Below are 20,470 nucleotides of genomic sequence, written 5' to 3' on the forward strand. Positions count from 1 at the left end.
GCTAGGCAGCGGTTGTGCTATATTTAACCATTCGTTCCAAGCCTTACCGTACGAACGCCACGTAGATGGAGCTAGAGATGCCTGGACCAAAGGCATCAGCTGTCCTCGGGGACCGTCCAAAGGAACTGTGGACAGTTCTGGCCAATGCTGTCCGCTTCCGGATGTAATACACGAAACTTCTGAAATTCAAAACGTGATAAGGCATCAGCAATAGTGTTATCGATCCCTGGCACGTGACGGGCCCTGAACCAGATGTTATGCTCGAGGCACTTGAGGACTAAATAGCGCAGTAAGCTGATCACTGGCGGGGAAGAAGATGCCAGGTGGTTAATGGCGTGGACGACACTTATGTTGTCGGTCCAGAAGCAGATTCGTTTATTCGCCAGCTGATCTGCCCAAGATCCGTAGCTACAATTATAGGGAACAGCTCAAGTAAAGTGAGGTTTTTTGTCCAACCTGACAAGTGCCATTTTTGGGGCCAGCGACTAGCGCACCACTTGGGACCAAGGAAAACTCCGAATCCGGTGGACCCGGCAGCATCCGAAAATAGAGATATGTCAGAGCTGGAAACCTCCTGTTCCTGAAAACACGTGCGTCCATTGTAATTAGCTAGAAAAGACCTCCATACACGTAGGTCCTCCCGTAGGGCGCTGGTGATGCGAATCCTGTGGTGGGGGGCAGCTATGCCCCTAGTGGCCAGGCAAAGCCTACGGGAAAAGATCCTTCCCATAGGCATGACTCTACAGGCGAAGGCGAGCAAGCCTAATAAAGATTGCATTTGCGCCAGGGTTACCTTACGAACCGCACAGAACCCGTCGATGAACGATGTTGTTTTTTGGACCTTTTCCAGTGGTAACCGAAACATCATGGTAATTGAGTCTATTTCAATTCCCAAAAAGGTAAGGCATGTCACAGGGCCAACTGTTTTTTCGTTTGACAGCGGAACCCCGAATTTGTCCGCTAGTGCCTGGAATTAATTTAACGCAATAGCGCATGTTTCCGAGTTGGCGGGGCCAACGAACAGGAAATCATCTAGATAATGGGTGACTGATTTGATCTTTACCACGTCCTTAACCACCCATTCTAGGAAGGTGCTGAAGAGCTCGAAGTGAGAGCAGGATATGGAGCAACCCATGGGAAGACACATGTCATAGAAGAATTTTTTGTTGAAATAGCACCCTAGCAGGTGGTGACAATCAGGGTGCACTGGTAGCAGGCGAAAGGCGGACGCTATGTCCGATTTAGCCATTAATGCTCGTTGCCCTGCTTTGCGTACCAGTCCGACTGCTTTGTCAAAAGACGCGTAGGACACTGCTGAGTCCTCTGTGGGGATGCCGTCATTTACTGTCCTCCCGGCCGGGAAGGATAAGTGGTGTATGAGGCGAAATTCACCCTTTTCTTTTTTAGGCACAACCCCTAGGGGTGAAACGCGAAGGTTTGGGAATGGTAATTTAGTGAATGGGCCTGCTACGCGGCCTAGTGCCACTTCCTTGAGTAATTTGTTTTCCAGGACCTGTGGTTGGACCCGGGCAGATTTCAGGTTTGGGGCAAAGGTTGGTTCTGAGGAGAAATTAAAGGGGATAAAGAAACCGTGGGTGAAACCGTCTCTGATGGTGTCAGCCGCCGCCTTATTGGGGTAACGTTCGAGCCATGGCTCCATCTCGTGCACGATCACTGGGTTCCTTGGGACCTGGTGGTGCATTTTTTGCATGGTGCCTTGTTGTTTGCTTATCGCATTTGGTGGAGGTGTGATTTCCCCCGCAGGATGAACACTCATGCTTGTATTTGCAGAGACCTTGATACCTGCAATGGCCTTCGTTGAAGAGCCAGTAGCAACCTGGTCTGCGAACATTTGCGGCTCCCGGTGTGCCGTGGTTTGGGGAAAATTGGCCTGGAAAGGACTGAAAGGACTTTTGCGCCATCATGAGTCTGAGCCACGAATCGGTTGCCTTTACACCCCAACCCAATTGTGGTTGGAGTGCCAGGCGTCTCCTAAATTCTTCATCATACTTCCACCACGCTGATCCCCCATGGGTTTTATAGGAGTTGTAAATGGTGTCGCAGTAAGTGAAGAGTTCTGAGCATCGTTCGGGGTGCTTCTGACCCATCACGCACCCCATAACGCAGAAAGCCTGCAACCAATTATTTATGGTCTTGGCTACAGTGGGTTTTTTAGCGAATTGGCGGTCGTTGCCTCGTCTTTCCTTGTCGACGGTGTTTTGATCCGCAGATATTAGGGACCAGATATCCACATAATCATTAGCCCAAATTTTTTGGACTGTTTCCAGGGTTAGGTGGGTTCCAAGCGGTGAAACACCACAATAGAACATGTCCCTGTGTAGGTCAGGGCGCTGATGCGCTATGTCTTGGCGTTTTACGAACGCGGGGTTAACTAGAACTAGTCCCGACGGTGAACGAACCGCTTCCCTCATTACTCCTGGATGGGTCCCCCCTGCCCAAGCGCTGGTAAAGCTGCACTCACCGGCCAATGTGGTAGGTTGGTCCTCTGGCGCCGCCATCTGGGGTAGTTCTTCGGGTAGTGGTTCGCTGCCGTGGTGGTGATTAGCAAACCTTTCGCCTGGAGGGCCGCTTAGTGAGCGGCTGCGGCGAGAGTCGGATGACGCAGTGCTGGATGGCGTGTGGTGTCTCCTGCGGGATGATCTCTTGCTGCGGTTGGATGAACGGAACTGGTGATTGTGCCGTGAGCGCCGGGAGTGACGCCCGTGGCTATCTCGGCTTCTGCTGCGGGAAGTGGACGGTGATCTTCTGTGGTTATGACCCCTAGGGGGTCTACGATGGAGAGCTGATGATCCTGGCTCGGCTGACCCCACGCGTGATGAGTGCCTTGCTTCTACCTGCGGTTGGCTTACTGGCAGGATGGGCGATGGATGGATTGCAGGGGTTGGCAGGGGGGGTAAATCTAATGGAGGAGTACCTTGGATTTCCTGCGGTTGGAGCTGTAGGTTGGAGCATGGCGGTGTCAGGGGTAAGGATGGATCCTCTTCACCATGGAACTCATTGTTCTTGCTAGGGTCAGATTGGGGAAGGTGCCCATGATGGTCCCTGCATTCCTGGTGTGAGTCAGAGTGTGCTGATCCCTCGGCTGAAGAGCTTCTGCTTTCTGATGCTCCCATAATGTGGCCTGGATGCTGATGTGTGATTAGAGGGCAGTGGAGATTGCTGGCTGGAGGGTGGGTGCTTGACTGCTGCAGACCACCACGTTCGCTTTGTAAAGAATGCGAACGCTGGGCAGGAAATGCAGTTATAAAGCATGTTTGTTTATGACTGCATTTCCCTTTAAATTTGCCGCTTTTACTTTTAATGACATCACTTCCGGTCCGGGGGCCGAAAACCGGAAGTACAGTATAGTCACATGGTTGCCGAGTCACAGGAAGTGACTCGGCTGCCATGGATACCGGATGTGACGCAGCCTCAGCATGGAGCGGTAAGCAACATGAGGGGCGCGTCATGCTGGGCGGTGCAGAGTGCCTGGGGGGAGGCGCTCTGCATTGTGGTGGCGAGCGTGATGCCAGGGTGGGGGCAGCATTCCTGAGGGGAGGGGGAGCATCGCTGCGCGGCGTGGACGAACGCGATGCTCGGTGGGGGGCAGCATGCCTGGGTGACGGGGGTGCAGCGCTGCGCGATATATGTGAACGCGATGCCCGGTGGGGCAGGGGATAGGTGGCCGGGGGTGAGAGCGGACCGGACCTTCTGGACCGGGCCGCCCTGCGCCTGGGGTCTGTTGTGGGGATTAGGCGCTGCGGTGGACGGGAGGGTCTGGAAGACCTGCGCCACCCGCTGCTGGGAACCGGCAGGAGGAAGCTGGTGCCCACAAGGGAGGCAAGCCATTCGGCTCCCTCCCGTCCGATCCTTTCTCTTACCGCTGCTTCCAGGGGGTCCATCGGCGATGCTCACCCTGAGGGCAGATGTGGTAAGAGAAAGGAGGGACTCCGGCAGCTGTTTATATGCCCTGTAGGAGGTCCCAGCAGGGAAGGGGGGCAGCGGGGGGCATTGCACAGTGGGGAGGAGGGAGAGGTGACCATGGGGGGGACGTAGTGAGGGGCTCAGCAGTCAGGGGCAGCGGCAGCGGCCGCAGTGCCCTGCAATATGGCGCTGCTAATGATGGGAAGTCACTGCGGAGAAGCTGCATCGCTTCAGATTATCACATGGGCCAAAAACCATTTGCAGATCTACAGGATTCATATATAATATGGGAGCTGCCGCGTGTATGGGGGCAATGGAAGTGACTGTTACAGAGGGACATTACAACAATTGGTTAATTAGCAGCCATCACCTTTTCTACCTTCAGGGAATTACCAGCAAACAACGACTGACCCGGTACAGTCACCTCATACATTCTGGATTCTAGTTACCTGCAGATCCTGTGCTCATTGCAGTGAGTGCAGCCCCAGGACTCCCCATCATGTGCCGCACACCTGTGACCACTGACTGCAGCACTTGTGCTCATCAGCGCCACCCAGAGGCTGGAGGTCATATGAAAACTGAACTATCACACATTAATTTAATACAGGGGAGGGGAACCTTCGGCCCGCGGGACATATGTGGACCGCGATGATCTTCCCTGCGGCCCCTGGGCAGATTCCCAGGGACAGGAGTGCTCAGGCGGCAGCCGGCTGCTGGCCCTTTAAATCTCGCATACAATACATGGCCACCAACCTGGAAGGAGCCCATACATTTTAGGCTCAGCCATGCATACACTGGAGGACATATTTTGTGGGCGTTGTAAGCCTGCAATGTGCTCTGCTCTCGTCCCACAGAAGAGGAGCGGCTGCCCCAGCGTCCCTCAGGTTTGTGCCCCCAGGCCCGCGTGTGCTCCTCTCCAGCCTCCCCAGGCCCGCGTGTGCTCCTCTCCAGCCTCCCCAGGCCCGCGTGGGCTCCTCTCCATCCTCCCCAGGCCCGCGTGGGCTCCTCTGCAGCCTCCCCAGGCCCGCGTGGGCTCCTCTGCAGCCTCCCCAGGCCCGCGTGGGCTCCTCTGCAGCCTCCCCAGGCCCGCGTGGGCTCCTCTCCAGCCTCCCCAGGCCCGCGTGGGCTCCTCTCCAGCCTCCCCAGGCCCGCGTGGGCTCCTCTCCAGCCTCCCCAGGCCCGCGTGGGCTCCTCTCCAGCCTCCCCAGGCCCGCGTGGGCTCCTCTCCAGCCTCCCCAGGCCCGCGAGGGCTCCTCTCCAGCCTCCCCAGGCCCCCGTGGGCTCCTCTCCAGCCTCCCCAGGCCCCCGTGCGCTCCTCTGCCGCCTCCCCACGCCCCCGTGCGCTCCTCTGCCGCCTCCCCACGCCCCCGTGCGCTCCTCTGCCGCCTCCCCACGCCCCCGTGCGCTCCTCTGCCGCCTCCCCACGTCCCCCTGCGCTCCTCTGCCGCCTCCCCACGCCCCCGTGCGCTCCTCTGCCGCCTCCCCACGCCCCCGTGCGCTCCTCTGCCGCCTCCCCACGCCCCCGTGCGCTCCTCTGCCGCCTCCCCACGCCCCCGTGCGCTCCTCTGCCGCCTCCCCACGCCCCCGTGCGCTCCTCTGCCGCCTCCCCACGCCCCCGTGCGCTCCTCTGCCGCCTCCCCACGACCCCGTGCGCTCCTCTGCCGCCTCCCCACGCCCCCGTGCGCTCCTCTGCCGCCTCACCACGCCCCCGTGCGCTCCTCTGCCGCCTCCCCACGCCCCCGTGCGCTCCTCTGCCGCCTCCCCACGCCCCCGTGCGCTCCTCTGCCGCCTCCCCACGCCCCCGTGCGCTCCTCTGCCGCCTCCCCACGCCCCCGTGCGCTCCTCTGCCGCCTCCCCACGCCCCCGTGCGCTCCTCTGCCGCCTGCCCACGCCCCCGTGCGCTCCTCTGCCGCCTCCCCACGCCCCCGTGCGCTCCTCTGCCGCCTCCCCACGCCCCCGTGCGCTCCTCTGCCGCCTCCCCACGCCCCCGTGCGCTCCTCTGCCGCCTCCCCACGCCCCCGTGCGCTCCTCTGCCGCCTCCCCACGCCCCCGTGCGCTCCTCTGCCGCCTCCCCACTCCCCCGTGCGCTCCTCTGCCGCCTCCCCACGCCCCCGTGGGCTCCTCTGCCGCCTCCCCACGCCCCCGTGCGCTCCTCTGCCGCCTCCCCACGCCCCCGTGCGCTCCTCTGCCGCCTCCCCACGCCCCCGTGCGCTCCTCTGCCGCCTCCCCACGCCCCCGTGCGCTCCTCTGCCGCCTCCCCACGCCCCCGTGCGCTCCTCTGCCGCCTCCCCACGCCCCCGTGCGCTCCTCTGCCGCCTCCCCACGCCCCCGTGCGCTCCTCTGCCGCCTCCCCACGCCCCCGTGCGCTCCTCTGCCGCCTCCCCACGCCCCCGTGCGCTCCTCTGCCGCCTCCCCACGCCCCCGTGCGCTCCTCTGCCGCCTCCCCACGCCCCCGTGCGCTCCTCTGCCGCCTCCCCACGCCCCCGTGCGCTCCTCTGCCGCCTCCCCACGCCCCCGTGCGCTCCTCTACCGCCTCCCCACGCCCCCGTGCGCTCCTCTGCAGCCTCCCCACGCCCCCGTGCGCTCCTCTGCAGCCTCCCCACGCCCCCGTGCGCTCCTCTGCAGCCTCCCCACGCCCCCGTGCGCTCCTCTGCAGCCTCCCCACGCCCCCGTGCGCTCCTCTGCAGCCTCCCCACGCCCCCGTGCGCTCCTCTGCAGCCTCCCCACGCCCCCGTGCGCTCCTCTGCAGCCCCCCACGCCCCCGTGCGCTCCTCTGCAGCCTCCCCACGCCCCCGTGCGCTCCTCTGCAGCCTCCCCCTCTCTTCCAGGCCCCTGGCAATTTTTGGGCAATGGAGGACATTGTCTTTAATAAAATGGAGCCAGACATCGTGGTACACGCATGCGCGGACTCCAGCACCATTTTAATGAAGACAGAATACTGTGGTAATGAGGACGTGCTGCAGTGGTGGTGCTGTGCGATATTCAAATAAAGAAAAGGGGGAAAGCCAGGAGGACGCCGGAGGAGGAATAAATACCGAGGACCCGACCCACAAAGGCCCCGTCCCCGTTGCACCTGTCAATCAAAGTGCAGGGCATTTCTGGAACTTCGATTAAAGATATTTCATAAGCCAAGCATCGGATCTTTCTATAACAGGTATGCCTGGATTCAGCATTTTACTGCCTGTATGCCACTGCCTTTACTTTAGGCCTCTTTCACACGTATGTGCCTCCGGTACATGTTTGGCAGTTTTCTCACGTACCGGAGACACGTACACACGTAGACCAGGATGTTCTAATGGATTTGGATACACATAAGTATTTTTGCACGGAACTTACATGTATCCGTGTGCTTCTTACGCCGACATGTCCATTTTTTTCTCTGGCATCACGGGTGTCACACGGAACGCAAAAGTGTCACACGTAATGCACACGGACCACACGGATGTGTTCCGTTTGACACGCACCGGAGAAAAGACGTGTCTGCGAGAGACAAGAAAAAACATTACTCTCCTTCTCCAGCCCTCCTGTCTCTGCCGCTGCTGTCACTTGCTGCCGACCGCCGCTCATTATGCTTATTTAATATTCACTTCACTGCGGCCGGAAGCTGCAGCAGCGGGGAGTCTGCAAGACCGGAGACCGAAGATCAGCACCATGGACAGCAACGCCAGGGACAGGTGAGTAGAAAATTCCCGTTCTCCATGTGTTATCACGGATAACACACGAAGAACATACGTGTGCCATACACCCAGCACACCGAGGGCAATACGTATCTTTGACACGTCCGTGAAACACGTGCGTGATTTTCACGGACGTGTAAAAGAGGCCTTAAACAGCAAAATCCTGCTGGTTGGTTTTCTTCTCTTTAATAGGTTGCAATGTTTTCACAACTTGGAAGTTGTACAAAAACATTGTGATTTTTGGCATTTACACCACCGTGTCGGCCAGCTCCACCAATACAAGCATAGGATGCGCAGCGCATGGGTGTCCTGTCCACCCATCAAATTCATCATAGGTTACATCACTAAAGATGTGTAACTTAAGGCCCTGTCACACACAGAGATAGATCTGTGGCAGATCTGTGGTTGCAGTGAAATTGTGGACAATCAGTGCCAGGTTTGTGGCTGTGTACAAATGGAACAATGTGTCCATGATTTCACTGCAACCACAGATCTGCCAAAGATTTATCTGTGTGTGACGGGGCCTTTACTCCAGAAATGTCCCCAAAGCAGGTGGATTTTTTTCCCCAAGTATAAGAGATTGAAAAAAGGTTTTAAAATTTATTTTCTCTATAAATTTGTTACCATTTTTTACTGGAAATCTATGTCCTCAAATTAAGACTGCAGCGCTATGGGTTTTTTTTTTAGAATGGCTGCTGTATGTATTGTATTTTTCGGATTAGAAGACGCACCTTTCCTCCCAAAAAGTTTGGGAGGAAAATGAGGGGTGCGTCTTAAAATCTGAATGTAGCTTTACCTGGGGGGCCCGTCTGTGCGGCGACCAGGTCCGTTGAGGCGGCCGGGTGCCTGTGTGCGTGCTGGCGGCAGCCAGGTGCCTGTGTGCCGCAGGTGGGTGGCAGCCGGGTGCCTGTGTGCCGCGGGCGGGCGGCAGCCGGGTGCCTGTCGGTGCGGGCTGCATCTGTGCAGGTGGGCGAGTGACCTGCTGGCTGCCACTCTGTGCGTCCGGGCGGCTGTGCGGCAGGTTTCCCAGTGAGTCTGCGGTCCCAGTTTCAAATGATGGCGCCGGGAGTCAGCGCGTGCGCAGATGGAGCCCTTGGATGAGAGCTCCATCTGCGCATGCGCCGCTCCAGGCGCCATCATGTGAACTAGGACCGCGGACACTGGGACACTCACCACACCGGCCTGGGTCACCACTCATCCGCTGCTGCTGCCACTACTGACCTGCCGCCACTTACCAGCTGCACCTGCTACCACTCACCCTCCGCGCCTGCCGCCACGGGACGCCGCCACTGTCCTGCCACCACGGACGTCGACGCGCCAGCCTCCACTGACCCACCGCGCCTGCCAGCACAATGTTTACGTCCTGTGACCCCGCTTCACCACCACTGCTGCCCCCCCTCCAGTAAGACAACACCGGAATATAAGACGGACCCCATTTTTATTTTTTACCTTTATTTCTAAATTTGGGGTGCATCTTATCATCCAAGTGCGTCTTATAAAGCGATAAATACGGTAATTGCACAATTGTTTTGGGGATATTTTATTCACCTTGTTCACTATATAGTACAACTGATGTGTTGGTGTGATGCTTCAGGTCATTACGAGTTCAGAGACACCAAACATGTATAAGTTTACTGTTATCTAAGGGGTGAAAGAAAATGCAGACGTTTGCATCATTTCCCGAAAACTGTAGCATTCTCATTTTTCGGGATCTATGGCTCAGTGATGGCTTTTTTTTTTGCATCTCGAGCTGACATTTTTAACAGTACCATTTTTGCACAGATGCTACGTTTTGATCGCCTGTTATTGCATTTTGTGCAAAATTTACGGCGACCAAGAAATGTAATTTTGTCATTTGGAATTTTTTTGATGCTACGCCGTTTATCGATCAGATTAATTGATTTTATATTTTTATAGATCGGGCCATTCTGAATGCGGCGATACCAAACCTGTATATTTTTTCTTTTTTTTAACTCTTTAATTTTCAATGGGGCGATCAGGGGGTGATTTGAACTTTTTAGGTTTTTTTCATTTTTTTTTTTAAACTTTTTTATTTTACTTGACCCCCTAGGGGAGTAAAAGGATCAGCAGTCTGATCGCTCATTTATTTCTGTAGATCAGAGCAGAATTGCTGTGATCTGCAGAAAAGGAGCTCTCCTCTCACACACGGTCCTCTGACCAAACTCTGATGACTCTGATGGAAAATACTAATGAAACTTGGATCAACTTCTGAGGACTCTCATCTCTTTTAAACATTTTTCTTCTATCCACCGGCTAACACGGTACAAAGAATGTCCGTCATGATCGTCCATGTAAGCGCACTGTGCGTCCCACAAGACTGTATGCATATGAGAACAACTGGACCCATCATTCCCATAGCTCACAATTACTGGCTGATTCTCCACCAGTGATACACTTTAGATTAGGGCTACACAGCGGCATTTGCAGGCGACATCTAGATCATGCATCTCATTGCTACATTGAAAGACAAATGTTTGTAAATGTGTTTTATTTTCTGTTTTTCTTTTTTGCAGGAAAATAAAGGCAACGACAGAAAGTTATATTTATAATAGTTTACCTTTTATTACTGCCATATTTACTATACTTATTAATTTGAGGTTCTTAGTGCACATTTTAACCAAATTGTGCAAGCCCATCTGCCAACGACAAGGCGACCTCATCAGATGGGGCCCTACACTAACCTATTTATTGTATTTGTAATATTCTTATTATTATCCTAGTAACCTATTCATTACTATTACAATATTATTATACTTTATTATTACTATCATTAGTCTAGTACTATGAGATCACTAGAATTAAAGCTGTTGATCCAGAAGAAGGCGAAAAAACCCCTGGACACATTCAGCCAATTTGTGTCAAGAGGAAAAATTCCTTCTCGACCCCGGGAAAAGGCGATCAGTCCGAGAACCCTGGATCAATCCTGCTGGTGCCTAATAATGTGTTATGTTATTATATTATTTCTAATAATAATGTAATATCATTTATATTATTATTTTTTAAAATACTATTTCTATGCTTTTTAACTTATTCTTTTTAATATTATAATTAGTATTACTAATATTTCTATTATTTCTTTATTTGCTATTAATTAGATCCCTATTCCTAAAGCTGTTGATCCAGAAGAAGGCGAAAAAACCCCTGGACACATTCAGCCAATTTGTGTCACAGGGTAAAAATTCCTTCTCGACCCCTGGAAAAGGCGATCAGTCAGAGAACCCTGGATCAAATCTGACAGTACCTAATAATGTATTGTTAGAATTATATTATTCCTAATAATAATGTAATATTATAATTTGTATTACTATTTCATTACCATTATTTTTTTAACTACTATTTCTATCCTTTTTAACCTATTCTTTCTAATATAATTATTATTACTAATATCCATTTTATTTCTTTATTTGCTATTAATTAGATCCCTATTCTTAAAGCTGTTGATCCAGCAGAAGGCAAAAACCCTTGGACACGTTCAGCCAATTTGTGTCTCAAGGGGAAAAATTCCTTCTCGACCCCGGGAAAAGGCGATCAGTCCAAGACCCTGGATCAAATCCCCTAATACCTATTATTGATATACTAATTATTCTAGTCATTACTATAAATACTGTAAAATTATTATTACTATTATTATTATTTATGCTATTTTTAGTTTGTTGCTATTTTACTGATCGTATTACTATTTTAATATTATTCTACTGTCATATTTTATTCTAGATATTTTTGTTATATTTTTTATTATTATTATTATTACTAACATTTGTATTGATATTTTACTAAAATTATAACTTAAATTCCTATTCCTAAAGCTGTTGATCCAGAAGAAGGCAAAAACCCTTGGACACGTTCAGCCAATTTGTGTCTCAAGGGGAAAAATTCCTTCTCGACCCCGGGAAAAGGCGATCAGTCCAATAACCCTGGATCAAACCTGCTGAGATTTTTATGGATCTAATTATCATTATTATACAATTAATGTTAGAGTTACTGCTTATTATTATTATGATATTAGATACTATATTACTGCTTCTATTATATATGTCTTTAATGTTTTTACTACATTTTTAACCTATTTCTAAACCTAATAATTACTATTTTTTGATTATTATTATTATTAATTTATTATACTCACCAGATTTTATGCTGTTGATGTTCTTACAGCTTGTATGTTGGGTCCACAGTCCATCAGCGTCTCATCGCTTTGAAGAGCTTGGTCCATACGGTGTTTTTTATTTTACTGAGGTTGGTGCACATCTTTTTGAATACGGAGGACTGCTGGCGGATCATCTGTCTCTGTGCAGGCTGCTTCTTAACTGGTCTCTTTGCTGGCTTTTTCTGAAGTCTCTGTCTCTTTGCCAAGTGGATCCGAAGTCGTTGACTTTGTGCCGGCGGACTCTGATCTCGTTGACTCTGTGCCGTCTGGTTCTCATCTCGCTGTCTCTTTGCTGGCTGGCTCTGGTCTCGTTGACTCTCTGCCGGCTGGTTTTGATCTCGTTGTCTCTTTCCTGGCTGCCTCTGATCTTGTTGTCTTTTTGCTGGCTGGTTCTGATCTTGTTGACGCTGTGCCGGCTGGTCCTGATCTTGTTTTCTCTTTGCCGGCTGGTTCTGTGTGATTGTTGTGGTATTTTGAACCATTCGTCGTTGAGCTCCTGAACCTTTCTTTTCTTTCTTCTTAGTGTCTTCTTTCTCATCTTCTTCAAAGTCTTTCACCTCCCGATATTTTAGTGGATCGGATATCACCACTTCATTCCGCTGCTGTGGCGTCTTCTTGGTGTCTTCTTTCTCACTTTCTTCCTGGTCTTTCACCTCCATTGGTTCCATTATCTCTTCATTTTTCTCTTCTGGCGTCCATGATGGCGGCTCTGGCGTCCATGATGGCGGCTCTGGCGTCCATGATGGCGGCTCTGGCGTCCATGATGGCGGCTCTGGCGTCCATGATGGCGGCTCTGGCGTCCATGATGGCGGCTCAGGTCTTTCTTCATATAAAGGATATGGAAGATATTTTTTCTGTGCTTCGCGGTTGGTCGGCATCAGGCGCTAAGAAAAAAAGAGCAAGTTAATTGTCTGCTGAGACATTCCTTTACATCTATGGACAGAACACGAGGACATAATATGCGGAGTGATCAGTCACCTCCATATTGAAGATTGGTGACGGGAGGAATCTTGTGCTGTAGATGAGAAGTTGGTTTTCCGCCTCCTCCCTTGTGCTGGGACAATCTGGAGAGAAAACACAAGCAGATAATGGGTTAAATCATACAATATCCAGAAATCCTTAAAATTACAGGAAAATTCCTTTAACCCAAATCACCGTGACCTGCTGGATTCTGAATAATTCTATGCAAAGAAAATCACACAAATTACTATGGAAAACTATTTTCTAACTGACAATGTGCTGTAATTCTGTGCTGGACTAATACATGTTCTGGATTATTAAATGCTGGATTATAGGAATGACACTTTATTCTCAGATTTACTGGAAATTGTTATTCTATAAAATAATAATCTCACATGATACGTATCCAGAGCCGAAGATGCAGTGCCGGCGGCGGGAGACGTCCTAAAGAAAACAGAATCTGGTGAGTGTCCTCTCATCAGGGATGGACAATAGGACGAGGCTCTGTGTATAATAAAGCTACGGACCTCCATAGAGCGGCTGCTCTGTGCCATCTTGTAAATATCGTACATTGACAACTCCATAGTAAAATCTGTGAATCCAAAAAAGATTTAGTCACAGATCTGATAAATACACAAACACTGCAGATCCCACACATATTCATAGTGCGCGTCCACCCCCGGTATCAGACCCCATTACACCCATACATGGAGGCAACATGAGCAAACCCAGTCTATTCTGGGTGTTTGTAGAGTCTCCAGTATAGGTAATACCACATGGAAAACATTGTACATTGGATTGTACTGGGGCCTGTAAATAAAGATATATGGCAAACATGGATTCCTATGTTCTTCATGCAAATAAAAACAACTAACCCCACAAAAATGACAGCGACAGTGACTTCATTACCAGCACGTAGAGCCTGACCCCCAATAACAGTGCCAGGACACTAATCCCACTGACATTAGTGGTAAATAATGCCCCAATAAATAATACCGGCAGCAGTGTCCTGTGTGACCTAAACATAAACCTCTGCTTTCCTGCAGCCACTAGGGGGAGCACAGTGCACCAGTAAATACAGATTGTACTGATAGCGCCCCCTAGTGGCCAGTGACAGCAGCGGTTGTGGCAGAATTCTCGGCTCTGCCCGGTTTCTCGCCTGTTTTGAGTTTAGGTGAAATGATAAAACCATCAGCGGATTCCAGAAAACAGGAAAGAAGCATCGAGGCGAGGAGATAAATCAGTGTCCGGTCATCAGGGGATGTGATGGCGGCTACTCACCGATATACAACTCCACTCGTCACTGTCTGTAAAACACTGAGGAGAGCGACAGTTTGTTTGTGTTTCTTCAGATTCAAATCCAGCAATCTTATTGGCTGCTGACCAGTGTCATGCAACACACAGAATTTAAAGGGACAGGACGCTGTTATTTCTTCACAGTGCATTTCATATAGACGTGCTATAACTCTGCTTAATATATGAAGCTGGGGAGATAATCTGGGGGGCAGCTTTATGATTTCATACTCAGCAATTAAAATATCACTAAAGATATCGTCAGAACATTATATTCTACATATTATTAGAGTATCGGTCCATGAAGGAGTTAATTATAAATTATATTATTTTCAATTACCTTTTCCTGAACAGGATATTTTACAAAGTTTTCTTTTTCTCACACGGCTGATGGTTATTTCTGCATTACTGACATTTAACCCCATTACAACAGCCTACGGAGATAAACGGCAGGCAGAAAAAAGTAAATAGCGCCCCCAAGCGTCAGAAAATCTTTGGTATTTTAGCTACCGGGGGTAGGTGAGACCCTGGAGATCATGATTCGGGTCGTTTTTTCCGGTCCCCATTCACGTAATCATCGGTATACACTGTATACTGATGGTCACGTTACAGTAAATGACAGCGCACGGTGAAAAATGATTTATCTCCCAAATGGCATGATCAAACATGTCAGATGGTAGATAAATCTCCAATCCCCTCCGGTCGTCAGGTGTCGCCAAAGTGACCCCCCCAACCCCCTCTCCATAATTCAAGATGGCAGCATGCCGGCCACATTCACCCTCCTCCTTCCTGATTGCTGTCGCATGTGCCATAGCAGATGCAACATAAAACTCCTCCCTAGGTTCAGCCAGGTCACCCCCTATAAAACCCCGGTGTTCCTTTTTTTTGTTGTCTATTTTTTTTTTATTACTGACAGTTGTGATGTCGGGTATCTGATAGACGCTGTGACATCACTAACCGCTGGGCTTGATGCCAGGTGACATTACAGCTGGTACCAACCCCATTTATTACCCCGTTTGCCACCGCACCAGGGCATCAGGATGAGCTGGGGCGAAGTGCCAGGATTGGCCCATATAATAGATGCGCCACTTCTGGGGCGGCTGCGGCCTGCTATTTTTATACTAGGAAGAGTTCAATAACCATGGCACTTCCCACCCTGAGAATCCCAGACCCCAACTGTCAGCTTCACCTTGGCTGGTAATCCAATTTGGGGGGACCCCATGTTGTTTTGTAATTATTTATAAATAATTAAAACAAACAGCCTGGGGTGCCCTCCACATTGGATTACCAGCCAAGGTGAAGCTGTTAGCTGTGGTCTGCAGGCTGCAGCTGTCTGCTTTATCCTAGCTGGCTATCAAAAATAGGGGGGACCCCATGTCGTTTATTTTAATTATTTATTTAGTTTTCAGCTAAATACAAGGCTAAGCACCCTGTTGTGCCACATGAAAGGCATTAAAGGGTGCCAGCTTAGAATATGTAGGGGGTGGGACATTATATATGTGTTTGACATGCATCCATCCATCCACTGTAGCGTTTTAGGCTGTGTGCCCACAATCAGGGTTTGCAGTGTTTTGGACGCAGAGTAGTTTCGTTCCTTCCAGTACGCTGCATTGTGCAGTAGAAGCGCAGTGGAAGAATTTTTATAAATCCCATGCCCACTGCGCTTATTTTCTCTGCAGCATAAACTGACATCCGATGGGGTTTCCTGAGCAGCAGCATGTAAACTTATGCTGCAGAGACGAGAGCTAAAGTCCACAGCAGCCTTAACCCGGATTGTGGGGACAGGCAGCTGTATTCTTCCGTGGACAACACTCCCATCTCTGCAGAAGGGCTGGCACTGTGTACTAGACACAGTGTCGCCAGATCATGGGCACATAGCCTAAAAGAGAGAAATTTTGCATTAGAGCAATATTTTTGTGAAGTACCTGAGGATTCAAAATGCTCACTTTACTCCTGGATAAAATCCTTGAGGGGTCTAGTTTTCAAAATGGGGTCACTTGTAGGGGTTTCTGATGTATAAGTACCCTAGGGGCCCTGCAAATGCGACATGATGCCCGCAATTTATTTCAACTTTTCCAATATTCAAATGGTGTGCCTTCTATTCCAAGCACTCCCATTTATCTAAACACGTTTTTGACCACATGTGGGGTATCCCTGGCTGCATAAGAAATTGGACAAACTGTGGGGTCCACTTTTTGGTGCTACCTCTCGAAAAAAATGAGAAATTTAATGCTAAAGCAACATTTGTGTGAAAAAAAAAGGAAATTTTTCAATATGGCGACCTAAGGTTATCAAATTCTGTTAAGTACTCGTGGATTCAAAATGCTCACTATAGCCCTAGGTAAAATGCTTGAGGTGTCTTGTTTCCAGAATAGAGTCACTTGTGGGGGAGCTCCACTATTTCGGCACCTTAGGGGCTCTCCAAACGCTTCATAGCATCCGCCATGAATGTGCGTTCACTTGTAAATGATGTACATGGAGGAGAATGTAAATTATTCTCATTTGTAAACATTTTGCCATCGTTTTATTACGAGGGTTTTTTCTAGCCAATTTTCCAGTCAAATGTCGCTCCTTCCCTTTCAAGCCCTGCCATGCGCCCAAACAGTTGGATTTGCACCACATATGAGGTATCAGCGTACTCAGAAGAAATTGCACAATGAATTTGATGCTGATTTTTTTTTCCTGTTGGCTTTCTTTTCTTTTTTTTTTAATAAAAGTATCTGGTTGAAGTAACAGTTTTGTGGTAGAAATGTATTTTTTTATTATCACAGCTCAACATTCTAAATTTCTGTGAAACACCGGGTGTTCAAGGTCCTCTCCAAACATCTAGATAAATTCCTTGAGGGGTCTAGTTTCCAAAATGGGGGTCACTTGTGGGGGGTTTCTTCTGTCTAGGTACCTTAGAAGCCCTACAAATGTGACATGGTGCCCGCAATGTATTTCAGTCAAATTTGCTTTCCAAAATTCAAATATTTCTCCTTCTGTTCCGAGCTCTCCCATTTGTCCAAACAGAGGTATCTGACCACATGTGGAGTTTTAGCGCGGTCAGAAGAAACTGGAGAACAAATTTTAGGGTCCATTTTATTGTGTTATTTTTTTCTAAAAGTGAATAAATTGGGTCTAGAGCAACATTTTTAGGTAAAATGATCATTTTTATTTTTTTTCATTCCACATCGCTTTAGGTCCTGTGAAGTATCTGAAGGGTTAATAAACTTCTTGGATGAGGTTTTGAGTACTTTGAAAGGTGTCACTTTTGGGTATTTTCTGTCACCTAGGCTTTTGAAAGTGACTTCAAACATGGTGTGGTCCCTAAAAAAAATGATTTTGTAAATTTTGTTTGAAAAATTAGAAATTGATGATAAACTCTGAACCCTTCTAATTTCCTAACATCAAAAAATTTTGTTTCAAAAATTGCGCTGATGTAAAGTACGTATGTGGGAAATGCAATTTATTAACTATTTTGTTTGACAGAACTCTCTGGTTAAGGCCCGTTTCACACGTCAGCAGGGCTGTATTTGGCCTCCATGCTGCCCTAGGCACTGTAAGTGCTCGCGCCCCTTACTGACAACGTAAAACTATGATTTTGGGCACATGACATCTATTTAAGGTGGATCTACTGTGTAACACACTTGAAAAAGTGCTAAACGCTATAAGAATGAAGATCTGCACTTGCTGTGCACACGTTCAGTTTTATTTAGCTTATTGTTAACAGCTTCAGATTTTCAAAGACACTAAAGGCCGCTTTACACGCTGCGATCTCGCTAGCGAGCGTACCCGCCCCCGTCGGTTGTGCGTCACGGGCAAATCGCTGCCCATGGTGCACAATATCGGACCCGTTACCCTACTTACCTGCCTAGCGACGTCGCTGTGGCCGGCGAACCGCCTCCTTTCTAAGGGGGTGGTTCGTTCGGCATCACAGTGACGTCGCTAAGCGGCCGTCCAATAGAAGCGGAGGGGCGGAGATGAGCGGGACGAACATACCGCCCACCTCCTTCCTTATAGCGGGCGGCCGCAGGTAAGGTGAGCTGCCGCAGGAACGACGAACAACCTGTGTCCTGCAACAGCAACGATATTTGGGAAATGGACAGCGTGTCAACGATCAACGATAAGGTGTGTAATTTTGATCGTTAGTGGTCGCTCGTACGTGTCACATGCAACAACGTCGCTAACGAGGCCGGATGTGCGTCACGAATTCCGTGACCCCCAACGACATCTCTTTAGCGATGTCGTTGCGTGTAAAGCACCCTTTACGCTATGTGTCCACGGGACTTTGTACCTGCGGATATTAAACATTTAAAAATTGTTCAAAAGACCCCTTAGAAGTGCACAGCTCAGGAGACAGGACTATGACTTTCTACAGCATCCGCTCTGCATGCTCTTCAAAAAGAGCTTTTCAGCTGTGGTTGGGGGTCTTTGGACCAGATTTCTCACCAATCTTCTCAGAATTATTGGGCATAAAATAAACAAAAAGTTCAGTTACTCTTTGAGGTGCATTTAAAACGCTAATCAGAAACCGAATGATCTATGTAAACCGGCTGTCAGATCACCCAGCACACAAGCAAAAGGTTTGTTTGTCGGGTGAAGTGATTTTCCATTTACATAAACAAACATTTATATAAGGGACGAATCCACTACAAAAATCACACACAGTTTAGCTTAAAATGGGTTGTCCGGTCTAGAATGACAAGTCTGTAGTTCGACTATGTGTCCCTCTTTGACTACAGACCTATGAATCCTCCCAGCGCACTCATGTTGGTCAAGAATGTGATAACTCCTAGTGAGAACTCCATAGGTAAGGATGGTTGACCTTAGGGAGATCAACATCCAGCACCGCGGAGACACCATCACGTGTTTCTCAACGCTGGCAGGAAACTAGCCAGGTCTTTCACCGGGAAGGAACAACCACGGGAAGGGCAGTCTCCAGTCAAGGAGACCACCTATGCCAAAACATGGTATCCATCCACAGACAGCTGTTTCGGGGTATTTGCCCCTCATCAGTGTGGAGTAGTAAACTGGCTAGTGGGAGCAATGCCTAGTAGAAGACTACATAAGCAAGGATGGTTGACCTTAGGGAGATCAGGGGCCTTGTTCTAGTGTCACTGCATTGAGAAACACGTGATGGTGCTCCGCGGTGCTGGATGTTGATCTCCCTAAGGTCAACCATCCTTACCTATGTAGTCTTCTACTAGGCATTGCTCCCACTAGCCAGTTTCCTACTCCACACTGAGGGGCAAATACCCCAAAACAGCTGTCTGTGGATGGATACCATGTTTTGGCATAGGTGGTCTCCTTGACTGGAGACTGCCATTCCCGTGGTTGTTCCTTCTCGGTGAAAGACCTGGCTATTTACCTGCCAGTGTTGAGAAACATGTGATGGTGTCTCCGCAGCTTCCTTGTTTTCCTAGTAAGAACTTGTCTAGTGGGTAGGGCCTCACTTAAGTGGCGCACGTTTTGCGCCATTTTCCGAAAACCGTGGCGTTCTCATTTTTCGGGATCTATGGCTCAGTGACGGCTTATTTTTTGCGTCTCGAGCTGTCATTTCTAATCGTAGCAGATTTTTTGCACAGATGCTACGTTTTGATTGCCTGTTATTGCATTTTCCGTAAAACTTGCGGCGACCAAAAAACGTAATTTTGGCGTTTGGAATTTTTTTTGCCACTACGCCATTTACCAATCAGATTAATTGATTTTATATTTTGATAGATCGGGCATTTCTGAACGCGGCGATACCAAATATGTGTATATTTATTTATTTTTTAACCCTTTAATTTTCAATGGGGGGATAGGGGGGTGATTTTAACTTTTAGGTTTTTTGTTTTATTTTTTAAAACTTTTTTTTACTTTTTTTTTATTTTACTAGTCCCCCTAGGGGGCTATAGCAATCAGCAATCTGATCGCTCTTACCTATCTGCTGATCACAGCTATACAGCTGTAAACAGCAGATTCAGTCACTTCCTGTTTCTCTCTGCTCCTGGCCGAGGGAAAACGAAAGTGAAACTTCATAGCTGCAGGCGTCATCACATGACCCTGTGCTATGATGGCAACCACCGAAAGTCACGTGATCACTCATGGGGGCGGCGGTAAGTAAAAATCATGGCCGCGCGCATCTAGATCTCGCTGCCAGACTTTGGCAGCGAGATGTAAGGGGTTAATGTTACGGGTGGAATGCGATTCCACTCGTAACATGCAGGCACACATGTCAGCTGTTGAAAACGGGACACGATCCATGATGGATATATCCGTCCATGGTCGTGAAGGGGTTAAAGAAGCACTCCGGTCATTTTTTCCCCTAAACCTGAGTAAATGTTAGTGTAGTTTACGGTCTGTGATAATTCACTCACCGATCGCCGTTTTCTCATGTCCCCGACTCCATGATGACTTCACATCCACATCTCGTCTCTGCAGACTTCCCTCTTCTCCGGTCTTCTGCAGCACATCTCACCATGGT

At 49.3% G+C, this 20,470-nt stretch overlaps 1 long non-coding RNA gene across 1 annotated transcript; it reads left to right on the plus strand.

Annotated features, from left to right (window-relative positions):
* Nucleotides 1–10,695: 10,695 nt before the first annotated feature.
* LOC142249216 (uncharacterized) lies at nt 10,696–12,437 on the plus strand. Its single transcript, XR_012725011.1, has 3 exons — nt 10,696–10,871; nt 11,778–11,858; nt 12,293–12,437. It is a non-coding gene; the product is annotated as an uncharacterized LOC142249216 (long non-coding RNA).
* The last annotated feature ends 8,033 nt before the right edge of the window (nt 12,438–20,470 follow it).

This window comes from Anomaloglossus baeobatrachus, chromosome 8 (assembly GCF_048569485.1).
Source record: "Anomaloglossus baeobatrachus isolate aAnoBae1 chromosome 8, aAnoBae1.hap1, whole genome shotgun sequence".
Lineage (NCBI taxonomy): Eukaryota > Metazoa > Chordata > Amphibia > Anura > Aromobatidae > Anomaloglossus > Anomaloglossus baeobatrachus.